This window comes from Rhinopithecus bieti, unplaced genomic scaffold (genome assembly GCF_001698545.2).
Source record: "Rhinopithecus bieti isolate Rb0 unplaced genomic scaffold, ASM169854v2 scaffold_24996, whole genome shotgun sequence".
NCBI lineage: Eukaryota > Metazoa > Chordata > Mammalia > Primates > Cercopithecidae > Rhinopithecus > Rhinopithecus bieti.
The window spans coordinates 900355-927175 of NW_016811678.1; the positions used below are offsets into that span (position 1 = coordinate 900355).

At 42.0% G+C, this 26821-nt stretch overlaps 1 protein-coding gene across 1 annotated transcript in view; it reads left to right on the forward strand.

Annotated features, from left to right (window-relative positions):
* LOC108543845 (S-adenosyl-L-methionine-dependent tRNA 4-demethylwyosine synthase-like) overlaps positions 1 to 26821 on the forward strand; it is a 127637-nt gene that overhangs the window by 14623 nt on the left and 86193 nt on the right. The window lies entirely within an intron of this gene.

Genomic DNA, 26821 nt, shown 5'->3' on the forward strand with positions numbered 1-26821 from the left:
AAAAAAAAAAAAAAAAAAAAGAAGTAGATATAACTCTCCAACACTGTTCTTACTGTCTGGATAATATTTTTTTTGTATGGATTTTTAACAAATAGCCTCACAAGTCTTATCTTTGGCAGCCTTTCCTAACTCCTTCCCTCCCCTCCCACAGTCAGCATTTGGCACTTCTGGGTGAAGGGTACTTGTGCTTTCTTTTACCACCCAGGACAGCAGGGGTGGTGTGACTGCTTATGTAATTGTCCTTCCTGTGAACTGAAAGGTCCCCTAGGGAAGACACAATGTGTGTTATGCCTTTTTGTTCACTGTAGTATTCAAAGCCCTTAACACGGTGACTGACACGTGATTGCCACATAAGTATTTGGTCAATGAGCAAATTGCATTTATCCGCTCTCCTCTTGGTGTATATTCTGTTATTTCCCAACAACCTGCTTGGTTTGGTAATTGAAAGCTTGGGTCCCTGAAAGAAGGCTACCAAGGTTTGGATACTGGCTCTGCCACCTATTGTGTGTGTCATTTTGGGCAAGAGACTCACTTTTCTCACCTGTGAAATGGGGTAAATAACAGTGCCTACCTTATAGGGTCTAGACAAAAACACCTAGAAACATTATAGGAAGTAATTTTGTTTGAATTTTACAAAATGATGCCCTCTATTATCATTTTTGTGTATATGATTAAATATTTTATACATATGAAAAGACACAGTGAATAAGATAGTAAGTACCGCTATAACTATAGTCTAGCTTAAGAAATAAATATTACAAATTCATTTGTGGGCTTTGTGGACCTCATTTCTATCATACTTCTTTTCCTTCCTTTTCTTCCAGAGGGAATCAGTATCCTGTAATTGGTGTTTATCATTCCATATTGTCTTCAATATTTCATATTTAGTGTTTATCATTCCATATTGTATTAGCGAGGGTTCTCTAGAGGGACAGAACGAATAGGATAGATGTATATATGAAGGGGAGTTTATTAGGAGAATTGACTCGCACTGTCACAAGGTGAAGTCCCACGATAGGCCGTCTGCAAGCTGAGGTGCCAGGAAGCCAGTCCAAGTCCCAAAACCTCAGAAGCAGGGAAGCTGACAATGCAGCCTTCAGTCTGTGGCCAAAAGGCCTGAGAACCCCTGGCAAACCACTGGTATAAGTCCAACAGTCCAAAAGCTGAAGAACTTGCAATTTGATGTTCGAGGGCAGGAAGCATCCAGCACGGGAGAAAGATGAAGGCAAGAAGGCTCAGCTAGTCTAGTTTTTCCACGTTCTTCTGCCTGCTTTTATTCTGGCTGCACTGGCAGCTAATTAGAGGGTGCCCACCCAGATTGAGGGTGGGTCTGCCTTTCCCAGTCCACTGACTCAAATGTTAATCTCCTTTGGCAACACCCTCACAGACACACCCAGGAACAATACTTTGCATCCTTTATTACAGTCAAGTTGGCACTCAATGTTAACTATCACATAGGGTCTTGCTCTGTTGCCCAGGCTGGAGTGCCGTGGTATGACCATGGCTCACCGAGCCTTGAACTCCTGGACTTGAGCAGTCCTCCCACCTCAGCCTCCCAAGTAGCTAGAGACAGTAGGTGTGCATCATTGCGCCCGGCTGATTTTTGCATTTTGTGAAGATGTGGTCTCACTGTGTTGCCCAGGTTGGTCTTGAACTCCTGGCGTCAAGTGATCCTCCTCCTTTGACCTCCCAAAGTGCTGGGATTACAGATGTGAGCCACTGCTCCTGGCCTGTCATCCCATATTTATACCTCACTCTTATGTATAACTCCATAAGTAATAGAGCATAGTGTTTTCCATATTTTTAAACTTTATATGATAACGTAACCCTACATGTATCCTTATGCAACCTGATTTAATTTTTGACCATTTTTTTAAATAAAAAATTACCTTTTTTACCATTTTAAGATATACACTTCAGTGGTATCATGTACATTCATATTATGTGCAACTATTACCACCATGCATCTCCAGAACTGTTTCATCTCCCCATTCTTCCCCCCAAACTATGAAACTTCCTATCCATTAAATACTAGCCTCCCTCATTTCTTCCTCCCTGCAACCTGTTTTTCTTTTGTTTGAAATTATGCGTGTGAGGTATTCATATTGTTATATTTAGCCTTTGAGACTTTGTAACTGCTATGTAGCATTCTATCCTGCAAATATTCCCTGATGTAGGAGAAATTCATCCTCCTACAGATGGGCATTTGGATTGTTTCACAGTTTCTAACTCTGCAGTGAACATTGTTGAAAGTGTCTCTTTGTGCACATGTGCAATAATTTCTTTTGGAACTAACCTGTGGTTGGAAGTTGCTGGATCGTAAAATATATACATCTTAAACTTGAACTTGATTAGATTTTTGTTGCCATACCCTGTCCTACATGATTATACTTAGGAGACTACTGCATTAAATTTCTATTTTCTATCCTCACGAATACTTGGTCTTGTTAGTTGTTGATTCTATTTTATTTATTTTTTGAGACAGGATCTTGCTCTGTTGGCAGACTGGAGTGCAGTGGTGCCATCATGGCTCATTGCAGTCTCAACCTTCTGGGCTCAAGCAATCTTCCCACCTCAGTCCCCCAAGCAGCTGGGACTACAGGTGTGCACCACCATGCCTGGCTAATTTTTTTGATTCTTTAACTTATACAGATGGAGTCTCACTATGTTGCCCAGCTGATCTTAAACTCCTGGCCTCAAGTGATCCTCCCACCTTGGCTTTCAAAAGTGCTGGGATTGGCCGGGCGCGGTGGCTCACACCTATAATCCCAGCACTTTGGGAGGACGAGGCAGTTGGATCATGAAGTCAAGAGATCGAGACCATCCTGACCAATATGGTGAAACCCTGTCTCTACTAAAAATACAAAAATTAGCTGGGCGTGGTGGTGCGTGCCTGTTGTCCCAGCTACTTGGTGGCTAAGCGAGTCTCCATCTCAAAAAAAAAAAGAAAAAAGTGCTGGAATTACAGGTGTGAGCCACTGTGCCTGGCCATTGTCAGGGTTTTAGGTTTTGTCAGTCTGATTTGAGGTTTTATTTTATATTCCTCCCTGGAGTGCGTGAGCATTTTGTTGTGTTTTGGCCATGTCTTTAATAGCCTTTCCATACCTTGCCCATTTCTCCATTGACTGTTTGTCTTTGTCTAAACTCTTAGAATTCATTCTTTCTGCCTGTAATGGCTTCTCTATGTTGATATGGTTTGTTTTCTCATTTCCTTCAGGACTCCACTTGAATATTGTCTTATCAGAGAGTTGCCCCTGCTCATCCTATGGAAAATAATATCCCTCCTCAGCAGCACTGCCCATCCCTCTTCCCTGCTTGTTTTTTTCCATAGCAGCATCAGCACCAGACTTGCATGGTTGTTGGTTTTTTTTCTTTCAGCTGTGAAAGGAGAACATTTTCTCATTCCCTGCAGTATCACCAGTGCCCTGGATAGTGCTTTGCCTGTAGTATGCTTTTAATAAAAATAGAATTAATGTAATAATTCATGCACCCTAGTATTCGTTCCCAGAAATGATTATCTTCACCTTGGGCTAGGTGGAATAAACAAGTACTAAAAGATAAGTAAAAGGGGCTGGGCACAGTGGCTTAAGCCTGTAATCCCAGCACTTTTGAAGGCTGAGGTGGGTGGATCACTTGAGGTCAGGAGTTTGAGACTAGCCTGGCCAACATGGTGAAACCCTGTCTCTACTAAAAGTACAAAAATTAGCCAGGCATGGTAGCAGACACCTGTAATCCCAGCTACTCAGGAGGCTGAGGCAGGAGAATCGCTTGAACTCGGGAGACAGAGGTTGCAGTGAGCCAAGATCACACTACACTATTGCACTCCAGCCTGGGTTACAAAGTGAGACTCCATCTCAAAAAAGAAAAAGAAAAAAAAAAGATAAATAAAAGGATACCATATATCCAAACAACTCTGTGAACCTTAGGAGGGCACGTGTCTTCACCTTGTCAGAGAACCCAGGGAAAAGCAGAAAAGGTTTCTGCTAGGCCAGGAAGAGGAATCTGTCAAAGATACAGGTAGCCATTCTTCATACTGCCAAGCACTCCCAACCTCCCTCAACTGTATAAAAACTCAGAATCCTGGAAATCAGGAGACAAATGTTCCATGCCCATGTTTTTTTTTTCTGAAATAATTGAGGTATAATTTACATATCATAAAGTTCAGGGTGTGTGGTGGCTCAAGCCTGTAATCCCAGCACTTTGGGAGGCCAAGTTGGGAGGACTGCTCCAACCTAGGAGTTTGAGACCAGCCTCAGCAACATAGCAAAACCTTTTCTCTACCAAAAAATAAAAATAAAAAATCAACCAGGTGTGCTAATGCATTCTTGTAGTCCTAGCTACTTAGGAGGCGGAGGTGGGAGGATCCGTTGAGCTCAAGAGGCCGAGGCTGCAGTGAGCTATGACTGTGTCACTGCCCTCCAGCCTAGGCGACAGAGTGATACCCTGTTTCAAATGAATGAATGAATGAATGAATACATGCATATGTACATACAGAGGGAGAGAGAGAAAGTTCACCCTTCTAAAGTATGATTTTTAGTATATTCACAAGCTTGTGAAATCACTAACTAATTCCAGAACATTTTCATCACCCCAACCAAGTTTCTTTTTAAATATGTTAAAACAGTTTTTTTTTTTTTTTTTTTTTTTCTTTTTTAAGACAGTGTCTCGCTCTCTCACCCAGGCTGGAGTACAGTGGCGTGATCTCAGTTCAATGCAACCTCCGCCTGCTGGGTTCAAATGATCCTCCCACCTCAACTTCCCAAGTATCTGAGATTACAGGCACATGCCACCACACCGTCTATTTTTTTGTATTTTAGTAGAGAAGGGGTTTCCCCATGTTGGCCAGTCTGGTCTTGAACTCCTGGCCTCAAGCAGCCCACTGACTCGGCCTCCCAAAGTGCTGAGATTATAGGCGTGAGCCACCATGTGCAGCCAAAAGTTGTTTTTTTTTTTTTAAGCCTTTATGGTTTATGCTGAAGCATCCAACTAACTGGGTTTCTCTGTAAATAAAGGATGTGCCCACTCCCAGGGCTGCTGCTCTTCCAGTACTTGGCCAGCAAATCCACCCTGCCTAGGTATGGCAGCCCCACCAGTTCCTGATGTCTAACCCAGAAAGCCAGTCACTATACCACTCAGGGTTTGCTGTTGAGACTTGGTTGTGTTTCATTATTGAACTAAATATAGTGTACAGCAGACATTTGGTCCTGCAGAGAACATTCTTATCATAAGTTCTTTTATTTAATAATCATAGCTTTAATAGCTAACATCTGTGAAATGTTACTTACCATCTTACTAAATTCTGGTACTGCTAGTCCTGAGTATGTATCACTTTGTCTTCATACCTTTTATATGAGGTATAGATACTGTTCACCTTACTTTACAGATGAGGAAATTGAAGGTCACAGAGCTGTTTGGCTTCATGGTATACTTTATTATCTTTTAGCACTTGTTTATTTTACATAGCCCAAGGTGAAGGTGATCGTGTCTGGGAACCTGAATACCAGCCACTAAAATCAAACTGGTATTTGAACCTCTGTTTAGCCTCAAAGTGCTTCAGTTTGTTAACCATAACTGTTTCCAGAACATAGAAGTTAGTCCTGCTACCTAAAGTTATCATTTTTCCTTCTCTTATTTATTCTTTGAACCAGAACAACACAGTACCTTTCCATGTTATGTAGTGTGATGTTAAGATTTTCATGGGTTAATATATGAAACTATTACAATTATGTAATTCTGTAATGATCTATTGCCAAGATATTGTTAGTACTAGAGGAAGATTTCATCTGATCTGAATAATCTCTTCTATTATAAATTGGCTTTTTTTCACATGAGAAGAAAATTGTTTTATATTTAATCATCGTAATTAATAATGTGACATTTAAAGTGCTAGCTGATGAACTATGATGACTGTGGAGTAGTGTTTGTAATTTGATGAAGCATAGATCCACATACCATATGTTTAGAGAGTGTGTGCATGTGTGTGTGTGTGAGTATATATACTGATATCACTGTATTAGTGAGGACAACATAAAAATCCTGAAACCATTGACTGTCAAAACTAATAATGTGTAGTTGTCCTTTTCCAGTTGACTTAGTGATTGGAAAAAATAACAAGTTTTCCTGTTTTCTTTTTTTGAGACAGAATTTCGCTCTGTCACCCAGGGTGGAGTGCAGTGGCACAATCTCACTGCAACCTCTTGCTTCCTGGGTTCAAGCAATTCTCCTGCCTCAGGCTCTTGAGTAGCTGGGATTATAGGCATGAGCCACCACACCTGGCTAATTTTTGTATTTTTAGTAGAGACGGGGTTTCACCATGTTGGCCAGGCTGGTCTCAAAACTCCTGTCCTCAGGTGATCCACCCACCCTGGCCTCCCAAAGTGCTGGGATTACAGGCGTGAGCCACCATACCTGGCCTTTGTTTTGTTACTTTCCTACAGGATTTTTGGTTGGGAATCGGTTGTTTCAAGCAAACTCCTTCCTGTAGCACTTTCTAGAAAGAAAGATGCTAGAACTAAAAATTATTCTAAGCAGGTCCTTGTAATTCCCACTTACTTGCAAGTCATCCCTTATTTTTTGGTGCTCTTTTTATTCTAAGGCTAGAAATCCCTTTCTAAAGACAAATATAGAAAATTTTAAGCCAGGCATGGTGGCTCACACTTGTAATCCCAGCACTTTGGGAGGTCGAAGAACTCTTGAGCCCAGGAGTTTGAGACTAGCCTGGGCAACATGGCAAGACCCCATCTCTTTAAAAAAAAAGAGAGAGAGAGAGAGGGAAAAGGAGAATTTGAAACTGTGCTTTTAAAAGATTACGTTTGATAGCCTACCTAACAGGAAACAATTCCTTTGGGTGGAATGCTTTTAAGCACAGGAATCAACCTTAGTTGGAGTGGAATGATTCAACACTATGTGGCCAGTTTAAACAAGGCCTCAGGGAGGCGTGGTTGGGTGACTTGGTCTGCGTGGCTGAGCATTACAGCTTTGCTATGTGGAAAGATTGGTGTGTATGGAGATGTGGATTAAGACCTAATTAAAAAAAAAACTTTGAGGTGGAATCTATAGGAGGAATCTATGAAGACACCCTGCATCAGACATCCTGTCCGAAGGGCCTGGTTTCCTCATCTCTGTGGTGCTTAGTGAGTGTGTCTCTAAGAAGCCATCACAGGCACTGCCGAAAACAACCTTGTCTTAGTAGCAGAGAGAGGCCCACAGTCTCACACCATGCACCTCTTCCTCTTGATCCCAGGGTACTGAAAAAGACTTTTGGACTAAGAAACCTGGGAGGTTGCTGCTGATCTAGACTAGGCCTTTTGTGTTCTTGTTAATGCTTGAAGTGACTCTCTGAGAATGGGCTGGTCAGCTACTTTCTTGAGGCTAAGGGCTTGCTTTGCCTACAGTCCACACTTCACAGAGAGGAGCAAGGGGTTCCATCCCCTATGAAACCTAGGCAGTGTCCTAGCAAGCCATCTGTATGATGCCCAACAGAGAATGGGGGTATTGAACCGGTAGCCCTCCTGGTTTCTCTGCTTTGAATGTTTATTTTCAAGACCAGAAATTACCTTTTTTTTAAAAAAGAAAAATAATAACTCTATACAGGAAGAAGGTTCTAAAAGAGTTTTGTTTTTAAATTTAAGTTTTGTGGACACACAGTAGGTGTATATATTTATAAGGTACCTGAGCTGCTTTGATACAGGCATATAATATGTAATCATTACATCGTCATAGAAAATGTGGTATCTATCCCCTCAAGCATTTATCCTTTGTGTTACAAACAATCCAATTATACTCCTTTAGTAACTTTTAAATGTACAATTAAATTATGTTTGACTATATAGTCAACCTGTTGTGCTATCAAATACTAGGTGTTATTTATTTTTTCTATTTTTTTATACTCATTAACCATCCCACCTTCTTCTCAACACCCCCACTACCCTTCCCAGCCTCTGGTAACCATCCTTCTACTGTCTGTCTCCATGAGTTCAATTATTTTGATTTTTCGATCCCGCAATTAAGTGAGAACACGCGATGTTTGCCTTTCTGTGCCTGGGTTATCACTTAGCATAATGACCTCCAGTTCCATCCATATTGCAGATGACAGGACCTCATTCTTTTTTATGGGTAAATAGTACTCCATTGTATATAAATACCACATTTTCTTTATCCACTCATCTGCCATTGGATACTTAGGTTGCTTCCAAATCTTGGCCTTTGTGACTAGTGCTGCAATAAACATGGGAGTGAAACTGTCTCTTCCATGTTCATTATACTGATCTGAAAAGAGTTTTGATACAAATATATGTAGTAAACTTTTCTAATACCTTACTTCAAAACCTGTAGTTATTTGTGTATCTTTTTATTTTATTTAGACGGAGTCTTGCTGTGTCGCCCAGGCTGGAATGCAATGGCTGATCTTGGCTCACTGCAGCCTCCACCTCCTGGGTTCAAGCAATTCTCCTGCCTCAGCCTCCAAGTAACTGGGACTACAGGTGCTCACCGCCACACCTGGCTAATTTTCATATTTTTAGTAGAGATGGGGTTTCACTATGTTGGCCAGACTGGTCTCCAACTCCTGACCTCAAGAGATCCACCTGCCTTGGTCTCCCAAAGTGCTGCGATTACAGGCGTGAGCCATCACGCCCAGCCTATTTGTGGATCTTTTTAAATTTTGAGTTTCTAAAATAGAGCAAGTATTTGTAATCCTTGAAACAAAATGTACACGCATGTGTATGCACACATACATATGCATGCACACGTATGTGTATATATGTACATATATAGTGTTATCTCTCAGTATCTGCAGGGGATTTGTTCCAGGACCCCCGTGGATACCAGAATCTATAGCAGTTACTGTCCTGCAGTTCACCCTGCAGAACCCAGAGATATGAAAAGTTGGCCCTCTCTGTTCGAGGTTCCCACATCCCTCGAATACTGTCCTTTCTATTTGCAGTTGGTTGAATCTGCATATGCTGAAGGAACCCAGAAATACAGAAGGCTAACTGCATATTACATACCTGTGTATACAGGTTTTTATGTGTGTGTGTGTGTGTGTGTGTGTGTGTGTGTGTGTCCAAATAAATTCAGGTCCTCAAACTGTAATGATCACCATATTTTAAGAAGTGGTTTCATTTCCCTCTTAAAATTATCTTTTTTGTGAATCATCATTTTGCTTCATGCTCTGTTAATGTAAGAGGAACAGAATCCCTTGGGTATTAGTCCATTTTCATGCTGCTGATGAAGACACACCTGAGACTGAGCAATTCAGAAAACAAAGAGGTTTAATTGGACTTACAGTTCCACATGGCTGGAGAAGCCTCACAATAATGGTGGAAGGCAAGGAGGAGCAAGTCACTTCTTACATGGATGGTGGCAGGCAAAAAAATGAGAGAACTTGTACAGGGGAACCCCACTTTTTCAAACCATCAGCTCTCGTGAGACTTACTCACTATCACGAGAACAGCATGGGAAACACTTGCCCCATGATTCAGTTACCTCCCACCAGGTTCCCTGCTGCCCACAACATGTGGGAATTCAAGATGAGATTTGGGTGGGGACCCAGCCAAACCGTATCACCTTGTTCTTTGCCTTTAGACTTTATAAAATATTTATCTAGCCTGCTATTCTGCCCTTGAATTTTTCTCACCTACATAATGGTGTGTTTTGAGATTGGAATAGTTCTAAAAAAAAAGGGGGGGGGGTTTAAAATTTATTTTTTTATTTTATTTTTTTTTGAGATGGAGTCTCGCTCTGCCACCCAGGCTGGAGTGCAGTGGTGCAGTCTTGGCTCACTGCAAGCTCTGTGTCCCGGGTCCACGCCATTCTTCTGCCTCAGCCTCCCGAGTAGCTGGGACTATAGGCACATGCCACCACGCCCAGCCAGTTTTGTTTTTTTTGTTTGTTTGTTTTTTGTTTTTTGTATTTTTAGTAGAGACAGGGTTTCACTGTGTTAGCCAGGATGGTCTCGATCTCCTGACCTTGTGATCTGCCTGCCTTGGCCTCCCAAAGTGCTGGGATTACAGATGTGAGCCACCATGCCAAGCCAAAAAAAGACTTTTTAAATACAATTTTAAAAAGAAATTAAAGTTAATAAAGTGAATAAAGTTGGTACTAAAATGTCCTAAACATACTGAAAATACTACTGCCAGTCATTAAATAAAGACCTATAAGCCAATAGAAAATAAGAAAATAGAAAAATAAGGAAAAGAAACAAATCCTTTAATGAAATCCACACAGCTCTTAAATATGGATAAAAATATTAGTGAGGAAGTAAGTACTCTCATACACCTCTGGTGAGACTATAAATTGCTTCAGCCTCATCTTTGAAGGTCACTTTTATGGTACCTATTAAAATAAAAAATATGCACTTTGAGTGAACAGTTCATATCTAGTAATTTACCCTGAACCATACATTCATGTGAAGAAAAATATATACAAGATTATTCATTGTGATATTATTTTTAATAGCAGAAGATTAGAAGCAAACTATCCATCAGTCAGGAGCCAGTTAAATAAGTTATGGTTCAACCACACATTGAATCGGTTTTGACCCAAGTGTCTCGGGGTGGAGGGAGACCTTTGGCTGTATTCTTCTTGTACCTTTTCTGAGTGTTACTTATTTTTAAAAAGGACAGCTGTCAGAAGCTACCCCTAAGAAGATCATGTTTCTAAGGAATAATAACCTAGAAAGCTAGTATTTTCTATTTTGTAGGTTATTTTTCTGGGGAAAAATAGCTATAAGTGTTTATTCATTTATTTTCTGTCTCTCTGAGTAGAGAACAGGGCCCTTGTCACCCTTAGTCACTGGTCCGCAGAAACTAGAAGAATCTTTGCCAGCTATTAAACACTCAATAAATCAATACAGTTTGTGCAGTTTAGTTCTTTTTAACATTTATTTACAGACTGGAATATTAAGCTTTATGCAAACGTAAGAGGCCATCATAAAGATAAAAATACATCATGTAAATTTTTTTCCCTAAATATTCTAACCAACACGCAAAATAATTTTCCAAGTCTTATACTAGTAATTGCTCAACTTGAATATGTTGTTTGAGCACCATTTGGTACAGTGGCTACTGAAAAGCACTGAGTGTTTCCTTTCATGTTCCATTTATTCCCCCACCTTTTGGAAGTGTTCAGACATTTTTAGAGTTCGTGTTTGTCTAGTCAAAATATTTCACTGGAAGCCCATGGGGGTCTTTCTACTCCTCAGAAAGCGAGCAGAGTGTTTGACTCTCAGGGCACCATACTGTAATAGCTATGCAACCTTGGCCAAACCACTGAACCTTTGTGAAGTCTTTGCTTCCTCACTGTAAAGTGGGGTTAAGAATACTTCCTAATTGGAATTAAATGGTAACACATGAGGCCAGGCGCGGTAGCTCACACCTCTAATCACAGCACTTTGGGAGGCCAAGGCGGGTGTATCACTTGAGTTCAGGGGTTCGAGACCAGCCTGACCAACATGGGGAAACCCCCTCTCTACTGAAAATACAAAATTAGCTGGGCATGGTGGTAGGCGCCTGTAATCCCAGCTACTCGGGAGGCTGAGGCAGGAGAATCACTTGAACCCAGGAGGTGGAGGTTGCAGTGAACCAAGATTGTGCCATTGCACTCCAGCCTGGGCGACGAGTGAAACTCAGTCTTAAAAAAAAAAAAAGAGAACACATGAAAACTCTGAATACATTGCTTGGTACATGGGCTCAATAATGTCAGTGCTATTATTATTTAGAGAGAGGGATTCGTTCTGTCTCCCAGGCTGGAGTGCAGTGGCACAATCATGGTTCGTAGCAGCCTTGAACCCCTGGGCTCAATCAGTCCTCCCACGTCAGCTGCCCGAGTTGCTGAGACTACAGGCATGTGCCACCATGCCCAGCTAATCTTTGTTTATTTATTTTTTTGTAGAAATGGGGTCTCACTGTGTTGCATAGGCTGGTCTCCAGCTCCTGGCCTCAAGTGCTTTTCCCACCTTGTCCTCCCAAGGCACTGCGATTATAGATGTGAGCCACCACTTCCAGCCAGTGCTATTATTATTATTTTATTTTATTTATTTATTATTACTATTATTTTCAAGACAGAGCCTTGCTGTGTCACCCAGGCTGGAGTACAGTGGCATGATCTCAGCTCACTGCAGCCTCTGCCTCCCGGGTTCAAGAAATTCTCCTGCCTTGGCTTCCCAAGTTGCTGAGACTACAGGCACAAGCCACCATGCCACCATACCTGGCTGATTTTTTTTTTTTTAAGAGGCAGGGTTTCGTCATGTTGGCCAGGCTAGTCTTGAACTCTTGGCCTCAAGTGATCTGCCCACCTTGGCCTCCCGAAGTGCTGGGATTATAGGCGTGAGCCACTGCGCCTGACCAGCCAGTGGTATTATTAATAAAATAAGTTCAGAATTAGGCCATGTGCAGTGGCTCACGCCTGTAATCCCAACATTTTGGGAGGCTGAGGTGGGTGGATCACCTGAGGTCAGGAGTTCAAGACCAGCCTGGCCAACATGGTGAAACCCCATCTCTACTAAAAACACAAAAAATTAGCCGGACGTGGTGGCAGGCATCTGTAATCTTAGCTACTTGGGAGTCTGGGGCAGGAGAATCTCTTGAACCGGGGAGACGGAAGTTGGAGTGAGCCGAGATAGCGCCATTGCACTCCAGCCTGGAGCAACAAGAACAAAACTCCATCTCAAAAAAAAAAAAAAAAAAGTTTCGAATTAAATAGCGGTTGTTTGCGTCTTCGAATAATTTTTGTGTATAAATGACTGTCAATATTTTGGAGACTTTGTTTATACTATAATCATTTCCAACTCTTGCTTTGAGCGTAGTATATTTCAAGTTCTGTGCTAGGCAGGGGGATATAGTTACAACTAAGATGTGGTCTTTGCCATAGAAGAATTGTTTGTGTGGAAGACAAATAGACACTTTCAGGACTTGGTGACAAGTGCTGGGCTACACGGATCATGAGGAGAGATGCTGACATCAGAAAAGGCATTCTGCAAGAAGTGATAGCGGAACTGAGACTTAAAACCCAGTGTTATTTAATGCATACTTTATTCATCTGGTATAAACTTAAAATGTCACAGACTGATAGGGAGTTAGAAGCAAGCTTTCCCTCCACTCTGACCCCTAGTCGCTCTGCTCTGTGTTCCTTAAGAGCCACCACTGATTACTAAAGAGCTTTACCATTTGCGGAAGGAGGCAGAGCTTGGCAATTTGGGAAAGCACGCGTGGCCTGTGGAGCAGTTCAGTTCCACCAGAATCCAAGAGCGTGGGGTCTGGTGGGGAGTGGAATGACCATGGATCAGCTGGGGTGTTGAGAAGGAGTTTCTCAGCCTTCATGTTAAAAAACAAATCTACACTACTCCATAAATGAGAAGTGGTCTTAACGATCTAACCGTCCACAAGCTGATAGTGCCTAGCACACCGAGAGAGCTTTTAAAAGGCTGTTAAAATAATTCTGTGATTCTAAAAACATTCAAATAATCATTTGACAGAAGCTGAGAAAGCATTTTTTGATGTATATGCTAATTAGCTAATTTTTTGACTTAAAAACAGTTGAACAGGCCGGGCGCGGTGGCTCAAGCCTGTAATCCCAGCACTTTGGGAGGCCGAGATGGGCGGATCATGAGGTCAGGAGATTGAGACCATCCTGGCTAACATGGTGAAACCCCGTCTCTACTAAAAAAAAAATACAAAAAACTAGCCGGGCGAGGTGGCAGGCGCCTGTAGTCCCAGCTACTCGGGAGGCTGAGCCAGGAGAATGGCATGAACCCGGGAGGCGGAGCTTGCAGTGAGCTGAGATCCGGCCACTGCACTCCAGCCCGGGCCACAGAATGAGACTCTGTCTCAAAAAAAAACAGTTGAACAAAAACATTTATAATAGTGTGTAAGTATTGAGTCATGGATGACATTTTCTCATGTTTTCCAGTTTCCACTGAAAACAAACAGAATCTATGATAACATTACAGAAAAACAATTTGTATTTTAGCTTTGAAAGTTTGATGAAATTTTATATAGGTCATTAATGTAGCAGTGGATCATTAATTCAGTAGACATTTCTAGGACTCAGGCCTAGACGACCAAATGCATGAGTAGTGTGTGTCATGGGAGGGTGACTTAAAGACTTCTTTCATTTGAGAAAGTATCTTTTATGTGATGCCAGCTGTGTATTAAGGTCAGCCTTGAGTAAATTATGGCTTGAATAGTCGTGACACACAACTACCTAAAAAATAAGAAAAATGGTTTTAAAGATCTGGCTAGCCATAAGGGAATAGAATTTTCTCTACCCTTTGACTTGATTCATATATCATCAGATTGTCTGAAGAGCATAAGAACAGACATCTCCTCCAAATACAGGCATACCCTGTGGGTCACCTCTTTGTAGGTTGCTGGTTTTCCAGTACAACATCTCTTTGTTTGGTTTTGTTTTTTTGAGCTGGAGTCTTGCTCCGTCACCCAGGCTGGAGTGCAGTGGCATGATCTCAGCTCACTGCAGCCTCCACCTTCCGGCTCAAGTGATCCTCCTGCCTCAGCCTTCCAGGTAGCTGGGACTACAGGTGTGTGTCACCACGCCTGGCTATTTTTGTATGTTTTACAGAGACGGGGTTTCACCATTTTGCCCAGCCTTGTCTCGAACTCTGAGCTGAGGCAATCTGCCCAGGTTGGCCTCCCAAAGTGCTGAGATTGCAGGCGTGAGCCACTGCGCCTGGCCTCCTCTTTGTTTTTAATATCCAAACTTCCTACAGCACAGCAGTCTTTCAATACAACGTTTTTAATTGATATTTACAAAGGCAACATTTATATTTATTTCCAAAAACTAATACAGCATTTTAAATGAAACCATATGTAGGAAAAATCCAGAATGCCAGCTCCAAATACAGTCAGTCGATGATGAGAGTCAGATGTGGGTGATTTGAAAGGCCTACTAATTTGCTTCTTGCTAGTCCTGGCACTGGCACTGAGAGAGGCCACTTTCACATCCCGAGCAGTTGATGTGAGTCTTGTGTTTTTGTTTTCAGTTGTCAGCAGTCTTTTACGTATTTTACAGACCCATACAATGGTTATTGTATATATGGGCATTTTGCCCTGTTTTAGTTTCATTTTTAAAAACTGGAGATTTTGAGTTGATGTGTAATACATTTTAATTTTTCCCAATTAAACTATTGTGAAATATGCTTAATTTAGCATTTTTATGTATAATAGATTTTAGGAACAGGTTGGTGCTCTCAACTAGGAGATGCCTGGGTTACTATTGTTTTGTCATCTTAGATCAGCCAGTGATATGGTGGTTCTTTAAATGTATTGGGTATATATTTCCTATGGTCATTTTTTTCTGAATGCCTTCCTGCTGCCCACTGTATTTCAAGTAGCATTTTTCAAATTTATAGTATTTAGCTGATCATTTTAATGTTGTTTGTTTGGGGTTTTCTTGAGACAGGATTTTGCTCTGTTGCCCAGGCTGGAGTACAGTTGCGCAATCACAGCTCACTGCTACCTCTGCCTCCTGGGCTTAAGCAATCTTCCCACCTCAGCCTCCCAAAGAGCTGGTACTACAGGTGCGTGCCACCATGCTCAGCTAAATTTTTATTTTATTTATTTATTTTTTTTTAGAGATAAGAGTTTTGCCATGTTGCCCAGGCTGGTCTTGAACTCCTGGGCTCAAGTGATCTGCCCACCTCTACCTCCCAAAGTACTGGGATTATAGGCATGAACCACCACGCCTGGCCTTTGTTCTTTTTTATTATTTTATGGTACTTATTTAGATATTAGTTTAAGTTTGGGGTTCATAGTTATAATCATACTATGTGCATAACTTGATCTCCTTTGTAACATACGTAGTTTCCCATCCTGTGATAGAATCTTGCTCTATTTCTTCATAATGATAGATTGCCTTCCTCCAGCACTTACCCATTTTCCCTTGTGTTTTCATTTTTATGATGCCTTCTTATGTTTGCGTAACATTTAATATACTATACCATAAACAAATGTTAAAAAGATCCAAACTGTCCAAACTGTATTCATTCACTCAAAAGATATTTATTGAGTGCTTAATATCTGGTAAAGATTCTTCTAACTTCTGAGGACAAGCGAATAGGCAGATAAGGCCCCTATTTTCTGATAGGAGAGACAAAAAAACCCCAAAAATATAACATAGGCTACTGCCACTGAACACAATGGAGCAAGACCAACAAAAGTGTAAACAAAGCCCAACCACTTGGTAATTCAGAAGAGTCACTTTTAATTTTCATTAAGTGAAAAGGAATCAAAACTATAATTATAGATACTTGTAAGATAGTGAAAATAAGAATATTATATAACAGTATTCACAAACGTGAGTTGTATCACTTGGGATTCACATCAGCTGCATATAACATCCCCAAATAGTGAGTGGGTTAATCAAGTTAGAGATATCTTCTCTTCTAATGTCACAGAAGCCTTAATGTAGGTGAACCAGAGGCTGATACAGTGGCTTCAGAGACTCCGATTCCTGTCTTCTTTGACATACAACAGATGACTTTCGTTCTGCAGTTTACTTCCTGGTTCATAGTGGGGTGCTAGAGCTCCAGCCATCATGTTGGCATTCCAGCCTCCATTTTGAGTAGACAGTACAAAGATGGGTACAAGAAGGGCACATCTTCTTTCTTTTAAAATGATTTGCATAACTCTTCCACTTACATCTTGTTAGCCAGAACTAGGTGTCTTAGCCACCGCTTGCTAGAGGAAGACTGGGAAATAGGTTCTTTTAGCAGAGCAGAGTCGGCCCTCTGTATCCACAGGTTGTGTCCTTGCAGATTCAACCAACCACACATTGAAAATATTCAGAAAAAATAACAATACAACAATAAAAAAATACAATGTAAAGACTACCTAGCATTTACATTGTATTAGCTATTGTAAGTAATCTAGAGATTACTTAAAGTATATTGGAGAATATGCATAGGTTAAATGCAAATATGGCATCATTTTATATAAGAAACTGGAGCATCCATGGATTTTGGTATCCGTGAGGTTTCTGGAACCAATCCCCTACAGATCATATATTGCTGTGACCAAACAGCTCAAGCATGCTCTGCATTTTTTTTTTTTTAAACTTGTAAGTTCAAAGGTATACGTGCACATTGGTTTCATAGATAAACTTGTGTCATGGGAGTTTGTTGTATAGATTATTTAACCATCCAGGTATTAAGCCTGGTAACCATTTGTTTTTTTCCTGATCCTCTCCTTCCTCCCACTCTCCACTCTGTGATAGGCCCAAGTGTGTGTGGTTCCCCTCTGTGTGTCCATGTGTTCTCATCATTTAGCTCCCACTTATAAGTGAGAGCATGTGGTATTTGGTTTTTCGTCCCTGTGTTAGTTTGCTGAGGATAATGGCCTCCAGCTCCATCCATGTGCCTGCAAAGGACATGATCTTGTTCTTTTTTATGTCTGAAAGGTACTCTGCTTATAAGGACAAAGGGGCGAATAGGGATTGGTGGGCAACTAACTAGTCATCGACTAGTTAGCCCAGTAAGCTAAGCATTAAATCTAAGAAATAGCAAAATAAGCCTATGGAAATTAGGAAGAAGGAAAGAATCAAGATAAAAGGAAAAATAAATTAATTTGGAAAAAAAAGGAAACCCAAGTATTTGACAAATTGGAGATTATTGATTCCTGTTACCAAAGTAATCTCAATGGTTTGGTGGAGATGGACGGCAGATTGTCACAATGTTTGGCAAGAAAGAGAACAGATGGTCATCTTGGGAGGAATGGTCACAGAAGGCTTTGGGGTTTGTGGAAGGGCATTGAGGGGAGGGTTATTGGTCTGTGGGGAGTGGGGAGACTTGAACATGGACACGTAGGTAGAGAAGAGGATGTAATAGAGTTGATCTTTATATATCTCAGTAGAGATGTGTTTTATTTCTAATTTCTAGAATAATGGTTTCACCCGTTTCTCAGGATTCTTGAATTATTGTGATATATGTGTAAATGGTTTGTACTTGTTCAACAGATTGTCATAAGATTACAAAAAAAAAAATTAACGTGAGTCCGAGACTCTGAGTTGGAACTAAGGTCACTTAACAAGGTTTACTTGAAAGTGATTTTTCTTTGTTCTGGGTCACATAGATCATGGATTTTCACCTGGCAGAGAAATGGGGGAGGGGGCACTCCAAGAGCACCCAGGTGTTTGAACTGACATTTAAAAAAATAACCATTGCTTTCAATTTGTTTTTAATGATACTTACTTTGAAATTTCAAATGGCATTGAAGGAACATTTTCACATTTATCAAAAATAGTTTGGGATTTAAAATGATTGTGACCCATTGCCATAAACAGATAGCAAAGAAGTCATTGCGCCCCTTCCCCCTCGCCCCCCTCCCCTTAACTAAGAGACCAGTGGCATTTCCCTCCCCCGACCAACTAGATTTCATCCTCCTTAATTTCCTCTAAAATAGAATCATTCAGTGCCACTCGTCTCACAGCTTGTTTAAAAATTTTTAGCCTAGCTATTGCCATTTTGGAGATTAGAGTTGAACCTTTTTATGAGAATCATTGTGTTTGATTTATGGAAAAAAGAATTTACAGGAAAGGGAAATTAAAAAGAATGATCAGAAGCTAATTTCTTTTGCTCATTGAAACTAGAAAGAAGGAAGCACTTTGTCAAGTTGACATTTGAAAACCTTTATTAGTGCATTTGGGAAATGAAGATAATAGAAACTATATGGGTTCTATTTGATTTATGGCAGTGAAAATGGCTTGCTCTTCTGATGTGGATCCATAAGAAACTCATATACATGGCAAAAACTCATTTGCCAACTTCATAGGAATAAAAAAAAATGCCATTAGTTCATTCATAGTCTGAGATACTGGATTGAAATAAATACCATTTATATTCGGCCATTTGCATCTTCCCTTCATCCAGCCACATACTGGGGGGGGAAATGTGTTTTGTCTGTTAGAAATGTTAAAAATCATGTAAATAAAATTTGAGCAGCTCTTAGAGTTTGTTAGCTTTTTCTCTACCAGTTTTAGAATCTTTCTGATGTGATATTTTTCTAGCTTTGGAGCTTGTCAAAAAAGGAAAAAAATATCTATCTATCTATATTAAAAACCTGAAGGAATATATCATCATTCACTTCTCCTCCTAACACGTGAACCACATCACAAGATGTGGGGAGACCCCACCTGGTCCAAGCTAACTGTTTAAAGATTTATATCACCATAAAGCACATTTCCCTTCTTTTCTTTTCCTGGCTCATGAAAGCAAATTACCATCTTTTGCCTTTATGTTCTTTGAAAATATCTGGTAAACCCCGAAAAACACTGGAGAATTCCCAGGTTGTAGGTCCATTTGTCTATTTATAACCCATTATGACATGAGCATTCCTTCTAGGGTAAAGGCAGTAATTCTTTTTGGACTCCTGGTTGCCATTTTCTGGGTGTGGTAGGACTGAGAACAGTAATTAGAGGAAAGCTAGAGACTGCCTAGTTTTCTAGAACTTCCTCATAATCTCTGAAATGGAAATAGGGAAGTAGAGAAGTAGAGTCCACAAACAAACACAAACCTATCACCTTTGGTGTCATTCTCAGATCAGGAAAACAAAACAAAGCACAAAACAAAAAAACTACCACCTGCCCATCTCAGTGGAGATGTATTTTGAATATAGTCATTTCATTATCAAACACAAAGATTATATCCTACAACATCTGTGTGATAGGGGAAGTCAAGTTTGAAGAATTAAGCTCCTTAAAGCAAAATTTAGATCAAAGTTGGGAATTGTAGCAAATTGGTGAAAACCCTTCTAAATATTATGTTCATTTAGTAAAAGGACCGAGGAAGTAATGTTGAATTTAGTAACATTTTGTACATCTTTATATATTTTATACATCTTTAATTAGTAATGGGTACTATTCAGTGAATTTCTACTTTTCTGTTTCTTTCTTGCAACTAAAATTTCAGATTCTCCTACAGTAACCACGTGATAATTATAGATTTGTTTTGTTCTGTAAATTTGTTTTGTCCTGTGTTTGTGCATAGTAAATAAAGGCCTTGCCTTTTTTCCCTCCACTGTCTGACCCGTGACTGAGTTGTTGACTTTCAGGGTCCATTGGGCTCAAGAAACCCAGAGAATTTCATGCTTGAAATTAAAAACCTGTGGGTAAATTTTATTTAATCTATTTAATGTATCCTATTTCAAACTTACTTTCTAACACATTAGATACCTATAGTGCACCCATGGTAACTTTACACCAGACCTCCCTAGAATTCAGCAGAGCTGCTCTAATTCAGCTGATTCTTTTCCTCCCAGTAGATTCTTCTTCTTCTTTTTTTTTTTTTTTTTTTTGAGACAGAGTCTTACTCTGATGCTCAGGCTGGAGTGCAGTGGCGAGATCTTGGCTCGCTGCAACCTCTGCCTCCCAGGTTCAAGCAATTCTCCTGCCTCAGCCTCCTGAGTAACTGGGATTACAGGCACGTGCCACCACGCCTGGCTAATTTTTTGTATTTTTAGTAGAGATGGGGGTTTCATGTTGGCCAGGCTGGTCTCGAACTCCTGACCTCGGGTGATCCACCCACCTCAGCCTCCCAAAGTGCTGGGATTACAGGCATGAGCCACTGCTCCTGGCTCACCCATTAGAACCTAATTCTAAAGTGCATTTTTAAGGTCTGGGTTTGTTTTGTCTTTTAATTCTTACTTGTGACTGTAATCCAGAACCTTCTACTGCTCTACCTTTTATTTTGTATCCCTTTCTTTCTTACCAATGCATAGGTCTTTCTTTTTCCTAATGTCTCCATTAGGAGTGATTCAGAATTCTTTTTTTTTTTAAACAGAGTCTTGCTCTGTCGCCCAGGCTGGAGTGCAGTGGCCGGATCTCAGCTCACTGCAAGCTCCGCCTTCCGGGTTTACGCCATTCTGCTGCCTCAGCCTCCCGAGTAGCTGGGACTACAGGCGTCCGCCACCTCGCCCGGCTAGTTTTTTGTATTTTTTAGTAGAGACGGGGTTTCACCGTGTTAGCCAAGATGGTCTTGATCTCCTGACCTCATGATCCGCCCATCTCGGCCTCCCAAAGTGCTGGGATTACAGGCTTGAGCCACCACGCCCGGCAATCAGAATTCTTATGTATTTTCATTTAAATCTTTACAGTTAAGGAAAATACATAGAGGAATACATTTACAGGAAGTAGCAGGATTTTGCAAACAGGAAACTGGTGTTCAAACAAGAATTACTGTGTCTGATGGCAGAATCTGAAGGTAGTTATTTCTCAACAGAAATGGTAGAGACTGGTGAGGGGTTGGGAAACTGCAGCTCAGGGCCCAAATCTGGTGTGACTTGTTTTTGTAAATAAAGTTTTATTGGAACACAGCCATGCTCTTTTGACCAGGCTAGAGTGCAATGGCCCAATCACAGCTCGCTGCAGCCTCGACCTCCTGGGCTCAAGCGATCCTCCCACCTCAGCCTCCTCAGTAGCTGGGACCACAGGCATGCACCATCACACCTGGCTAATTTTTAAAATTTAATTTTAGTAGAGATGAGGTCTCACTATGTTGTGCAGGCAGGTCTCGAACTCCTAGCTCAGGTTGTCTTCTCACCTTGGCCTCATAAAGTGCTGGGATTGTAGGCATGAGCTGCCACGCCTGGTTGCCATTGTTCTGGTTTACATATTGTCTGTGGTGCTTTCCTGCCACACTGGCAGAGTGGGGTAGCTGCCACAGAGACCGTTTGGTTCTCAAAGCCTAAAATATTTACTGTTGATATGTTATTTATAGAAAAAGTTAGCTGACCCCTGGATTATTCTCACCATTAGGATACTCGGAAACTGCTCGGCTAAGACTTTACTCGTAAATTGCCATATCTGTGACGGCTTCCTAGTTCATCCTCCTGAATGCAGTGTTATTTCACCTTGCTCAGAATCAGTGTCCTCTTGAAACTCTTTCCTTTGGGGTTTTAGAAGATTTTGCTCTTATTTTTTTTTCTTCTTTGCTGGCGTCTTCCCCTCCTCTTTTGACAATCTTGCTTGAGCATATCATTGTGTCCTCCCTCATCCTGCCACCCTGTTTGCACACCTTGGTTCTGTTTCCATATTTTGAACTCACCTTGCCTCTTACACATATTCACCAGTATTTTTATTTTTATGTTTATTTATTTATTTATTTCATTTTCTTTGAGACAGAGTCTCCCTCTGTCTTCCAGGCTGGAGTGCAGTGGCATGATCTTGCTGTTTTTAGAATTCTCTTTCACTTTTGACAGCTTGACTATAGTGTGCCGTAGAGAAGACCTTTTTGGATCGAATATATATGGGGATCTTTGAACCTGCTATAGCTGGTTATCTATATCTCTCTCTTAAGACTTGGAGAAATTTTCAACTATTATTTTATTAAATAGGTTTTTTTTTTTTTTTTTTTATTGAGACGGAGTCTCGCTCTGTCACCCAGGCTGGAGTGCAGTGGCCGGATCTCAGCTCACTGCAAGCTCCGCCTCCCGGGTTTATGCCATTCTCCTGCCTCAGCCTCCCGAGTAGCTGGGACTACAGGCGCCCGCCACCTCGGTTTTTTATGTCTTTGCCCATTTACTGTTTTTCCGGAACTCCTGAAATTCAAATATATGTTGGCTTTATGGTGTCCCATATGTCACATAGGCTTTCTACATCCTTTTAAACTCTCTTTTTTTTAAAATCTGAGTTGTTTCAAAAGACTTGTCTTCAAGTTCAGAAGTTCTTTCTTCCACTCTAATCTCTTGTTGAAGCTCTTGATTTTATTTTTTATTTTATTCATTGAATTCTTCTTTTTTTTTTTTTTTTTTTTTGAGACGGAGTCTCACTCTGTCGCCCAGGCTGGAGTGCAGTGGCCGGATCTCAGCTCACTGCAAGCTCCGCCTCCCGGGTTCACGCCATTCTCCTGCCTCAGCCTCCCAAGTAGCTGGGACTACAGGCGCCTGCCACCTCGCCCGGCTAGTTTTTTGTATTTTTTAGTAGAGACGGGGTTTCACAGTGTTAGCCAGGATGGTCTTGATCTCCTGACCTCGTGATCCGCCCGTCTCGGCCTCCCAAAGTGCTGGGATTACAGGCTTGAGCCACCGCGCCCGGCCTATTCATTGAATTCTTCTGTTCCAAGATTTCTGATTTGGTTCTATTTTTGGATATCTGTTTCTCTGTATTGTTTATCAGTGTTGTAGTCCACTGAGTTTCCCCAAAATCATTATATTGAATTCTTTTCAGGTATTTCATAAATTTCCTTTTCTTTGAGATCTTTTACTGGAGAATTATGATTTTCCTTTGGAGGAGATATAGTTTGGATATTTGTCCCCTCCGAATCTCATTTTAAAATGTTGTCCCCAATGTTGGAGGTGGGGCCTAGTAGAAGGTGTTTAGGTCATGGAGACGGATCCCTCAGGAATGAGTTGGTGCTGTCCTTTTAATAGTGAATTCTTGCAAGACCTGGTTGTGTAAAAGTGTGTGGCACCTTTCTCCTCCTTCGCTCTTGCTCCCACTCTCACCATGTGGTGCCCCTGCTCCCCCTTCACCTTTCACCATGAATGTATGCTTTCTGAGGCCTCACCAGAAGCAGGTGGCAGTACCATGCTTCCTGTACACCCTGCAGAACTGTGAACTAATTAAGCCCCTTTCCTTTTAAATTACCCATCTTTAGGTATTCTTTTTTCTTTTGAGACAGAGTTGCTCTGTCACCCAGGCTGGAGTGCAGTGGCACAATCTTGATCTCAGCTCACTGCAGCCTCCGCCTCCCAGGTTCAAGCGATTCCCATGCCTCAGCCTCCTGAGTAGCTGGGATTGCAGTTGTGTGCCACCATGCCTGGCTAATTTTTGTATTTTTAGTAGAGATGGGTTTTTACCATATTGGCCAGGCTGGTCTTGAATGCCTGACCTCAAGCAATCCACCCACCTCAGCTTCCCAAAGTGCTGGGATTACAGGTGTGAGCCACTGCGCCCGGCTGAGTATTCTTTTATAGTAGTGCAAATGGACTACCACAAGAGGTAGCATGCTTTTTCGCTTCCTCATGGTTCTCATGATATCTTACACCTGGTTTAATGGTCATTTCTTCCAATTTTATGGATTAGCTTTCATACGGAAAGACTTTTTCCTGTCGATATATTTATAGTGTTGGTTGGGTAGTGGTTCTGGGTGGGCGCAGCAGTGGAGTCTTTTTTTTTTTTTGAGACGGTGTCTCGCTCTGTCGCCCAGGCTGGAGTGCAGTGGCGCGATCGGGCTCACTGCAAGCTCCACCTCGTGGGTTCACACCCTTCTCCTGCCTCAGCCTCCCGAGTAGCTGGGACTACAGGCATGCTCCACCACGCTCGGCTAATTTTTTGTGTTTTTAGTAGAGATGGGGTTTCACCGTGTTAGCCAGGATAGTCTCGATCTCCTGACCTCGTGATCCACCTGCCTTGGCCTCCCAAAGTGCTGGGATTACAGGCGTGAGCCACCGTGCCCGCCCAGCAGTGGAGTCTTTTAATGACTTTTTTTATTGTAATCAATGTCAGTGGTGTCTGAGAGTTCCTCTCGGTGGCTTAGGCTGTGGTTGTTAATGGAGGCTGTGGTAAGGCTTTGCTGGGAAGGGGATACCAGCCTGATCAGTTGTAAGGCACCAGTCAGTGGTGGTGGCAGCATGGCCCTGGGTGGCGGACACAGATGCCAGTGGTGGCCGTGGGGTCGTGGTCAGGCCAGTCTTTGGACCTCCAGGTGGCATGCTCGTGCAGTAGTGGTGGCATTTGTGGGCTGGGTGTGTGGATTCTTAGGCCCCAGACAGTGTGCCATGGCGCTGGCTGTATCAGTAGTGGCAGTGGGCCAATCCTCAGGCTGCTGGGACATGCAGGTGGTGACAGTGGGTGGTGACAGGTGGAGTGGGCTGATCCCCAGGCTCCTGGACAGTGTGTGCGGACAGGCAGACATGTCTTCATGCCCGGAGAAACCACGTTTTCAGGGCACCTGAAGGTGTGTGCAGGTACTTTGGCAGCCCTGCCACTGGCAGGGAGGGGTTGCTACTGCTGACTGTGGCCCTAGGCAGGTAGCTCCCAGGCTTTGGAGAGCACATGTTTTGGCTCTTTTTGTCCTGGGAGTAGTCATCCTTGTGTGTTAGCCATCTGTTTCCCAAGGTGTAGGACATGGGGTGGACTAGAGTGCTGGAGACCTGGCCACATCACTGGGTCCGACTGGCATTGTGCTGCTACAGCCTTCTGGAAGAACATGGGGGATGCCAGCAGGGCTCCAGGGATGTCGAGGTGCAGGGGCTATTGGGCTCCAGGGCAGGATGCAGTCTGGTGGGGGTTGAGCTCAGTACGGTGCTGTGATGTAGTTGCTTGAGGTTCCTGGTGTGAGTGGGACCCAGTGTGAATTCTCTCTCTGGAACAGTTAGTCATGTGGATTCCAGAAAGCCTCCTGTACCAGGCTTAGGACTTATGAGGGCTCAGGGACTCTTCTAGGGGTAGGGTTGCAGTTGTCGGTGGTGGGGATGTGGGTCAGTGGGGATCTCTTACTTACCTTTTCCCTCTCCTTCTGTGCCTTAGATGTTCCCAGTCACTTCCCTGCCAAAAATCCCATATTGTCTCTTAGATGCTCTTTTCGAGGTGTGGTTATCTACTTGCTATTCTGGTCCTTCTTTGTGGAGGAGGTGAGTACCAAGCGCCTCTAGTCAACCATCTTGATGACATCTCCTGGGACAGTTTTAGATTTACAGAAAAATTACAAAGATAGTACAGAATTCCCTTGCACACCCCCTTTCCCAGCACACACCGTTTCTGTTATTATTAACATGTTACATTACTATGGTACATTTGTTACAATTTATGAACCAGTATTTTTTGTTGTTTATGTTTTGAGATGGAATCTCGCTTTGTCGCCCAGGCTGGAGTGCAATGGCACCATCTCAGCCCACTGCAACCTCTGCCCTTTGGGTTCAAGCAATTCTCCTGCCTCAGCCTCCCGGGTAGCTGGGATTGCAGGTATCAACCACCACGCCTGGCAATGTTTGATTTCAGTAGAGACAGGGTTCCACCGTATTGGCCAGGCTGGTCTTGAACTCCTGTCTGCAGGTTATCCACCCCCTCGATCTCCCAAAGTACTGGGATTACAGGCATGAGCCACTGTACCCAGCCTGTGACCAATATTAATACATAAGATTCATACTTTTATTTAGATTTCTTTAGGTTTGGCCGAAGGGATGCCCCTTTTATATTGCAGGATCCCATTCAGCATAGCACCTTATATTTAATGGACTGATTTCCTTAGGCTTCTCTAGGCTGGACAGTTTCTCAGACTTCCCTTGTCTTTGATACCTTGACAGTTTTGAGCAGGACTGGTATTTTGTAGAATGTCCCTTGATTAGGATTTTTCTGATACTTTTCTTATGATTAAATTGTGCTTATGTGTTTTGGGGTGGAAGACCAGAGAGCTGTAATAAAATTTGTATACATTAAGGCTCATTCTTTGTGTTATAAAGTTGTGTGATTTTGATTAGTAAAGACTGTTATGTTTTAGGGGGAAAGTATGCAGTTTCCCACTATTAAGTTTGCTATTAGCTGTAGGTTTTCTGTAGATATTCTTTATTATGTTGGGGAAGTTACCCTTACTTCCTTGTTTGCTGAGAATTTTCTTTTATTTTTTATTTATTTATTTATTTGTGATGGAGTCTCGCTCTGTCACCCAGGCTGGAGTGCAGTGGCACGCTCTTGGCTCACTGCAGCCTCCACCTCCTGAGTTCAAGTGATTCTCCTGCCTCAGCCTCCTGAGTAGCTGGGATTACAGGTGCGTGCCACCATGACCGGCTAATTTTTGTATTTTTAATACAGATGGGGTTCAGTTATGTTGGTCAGGCTGGTCTCAAACTCCTGACCTTGTGATCCACCCACCTTG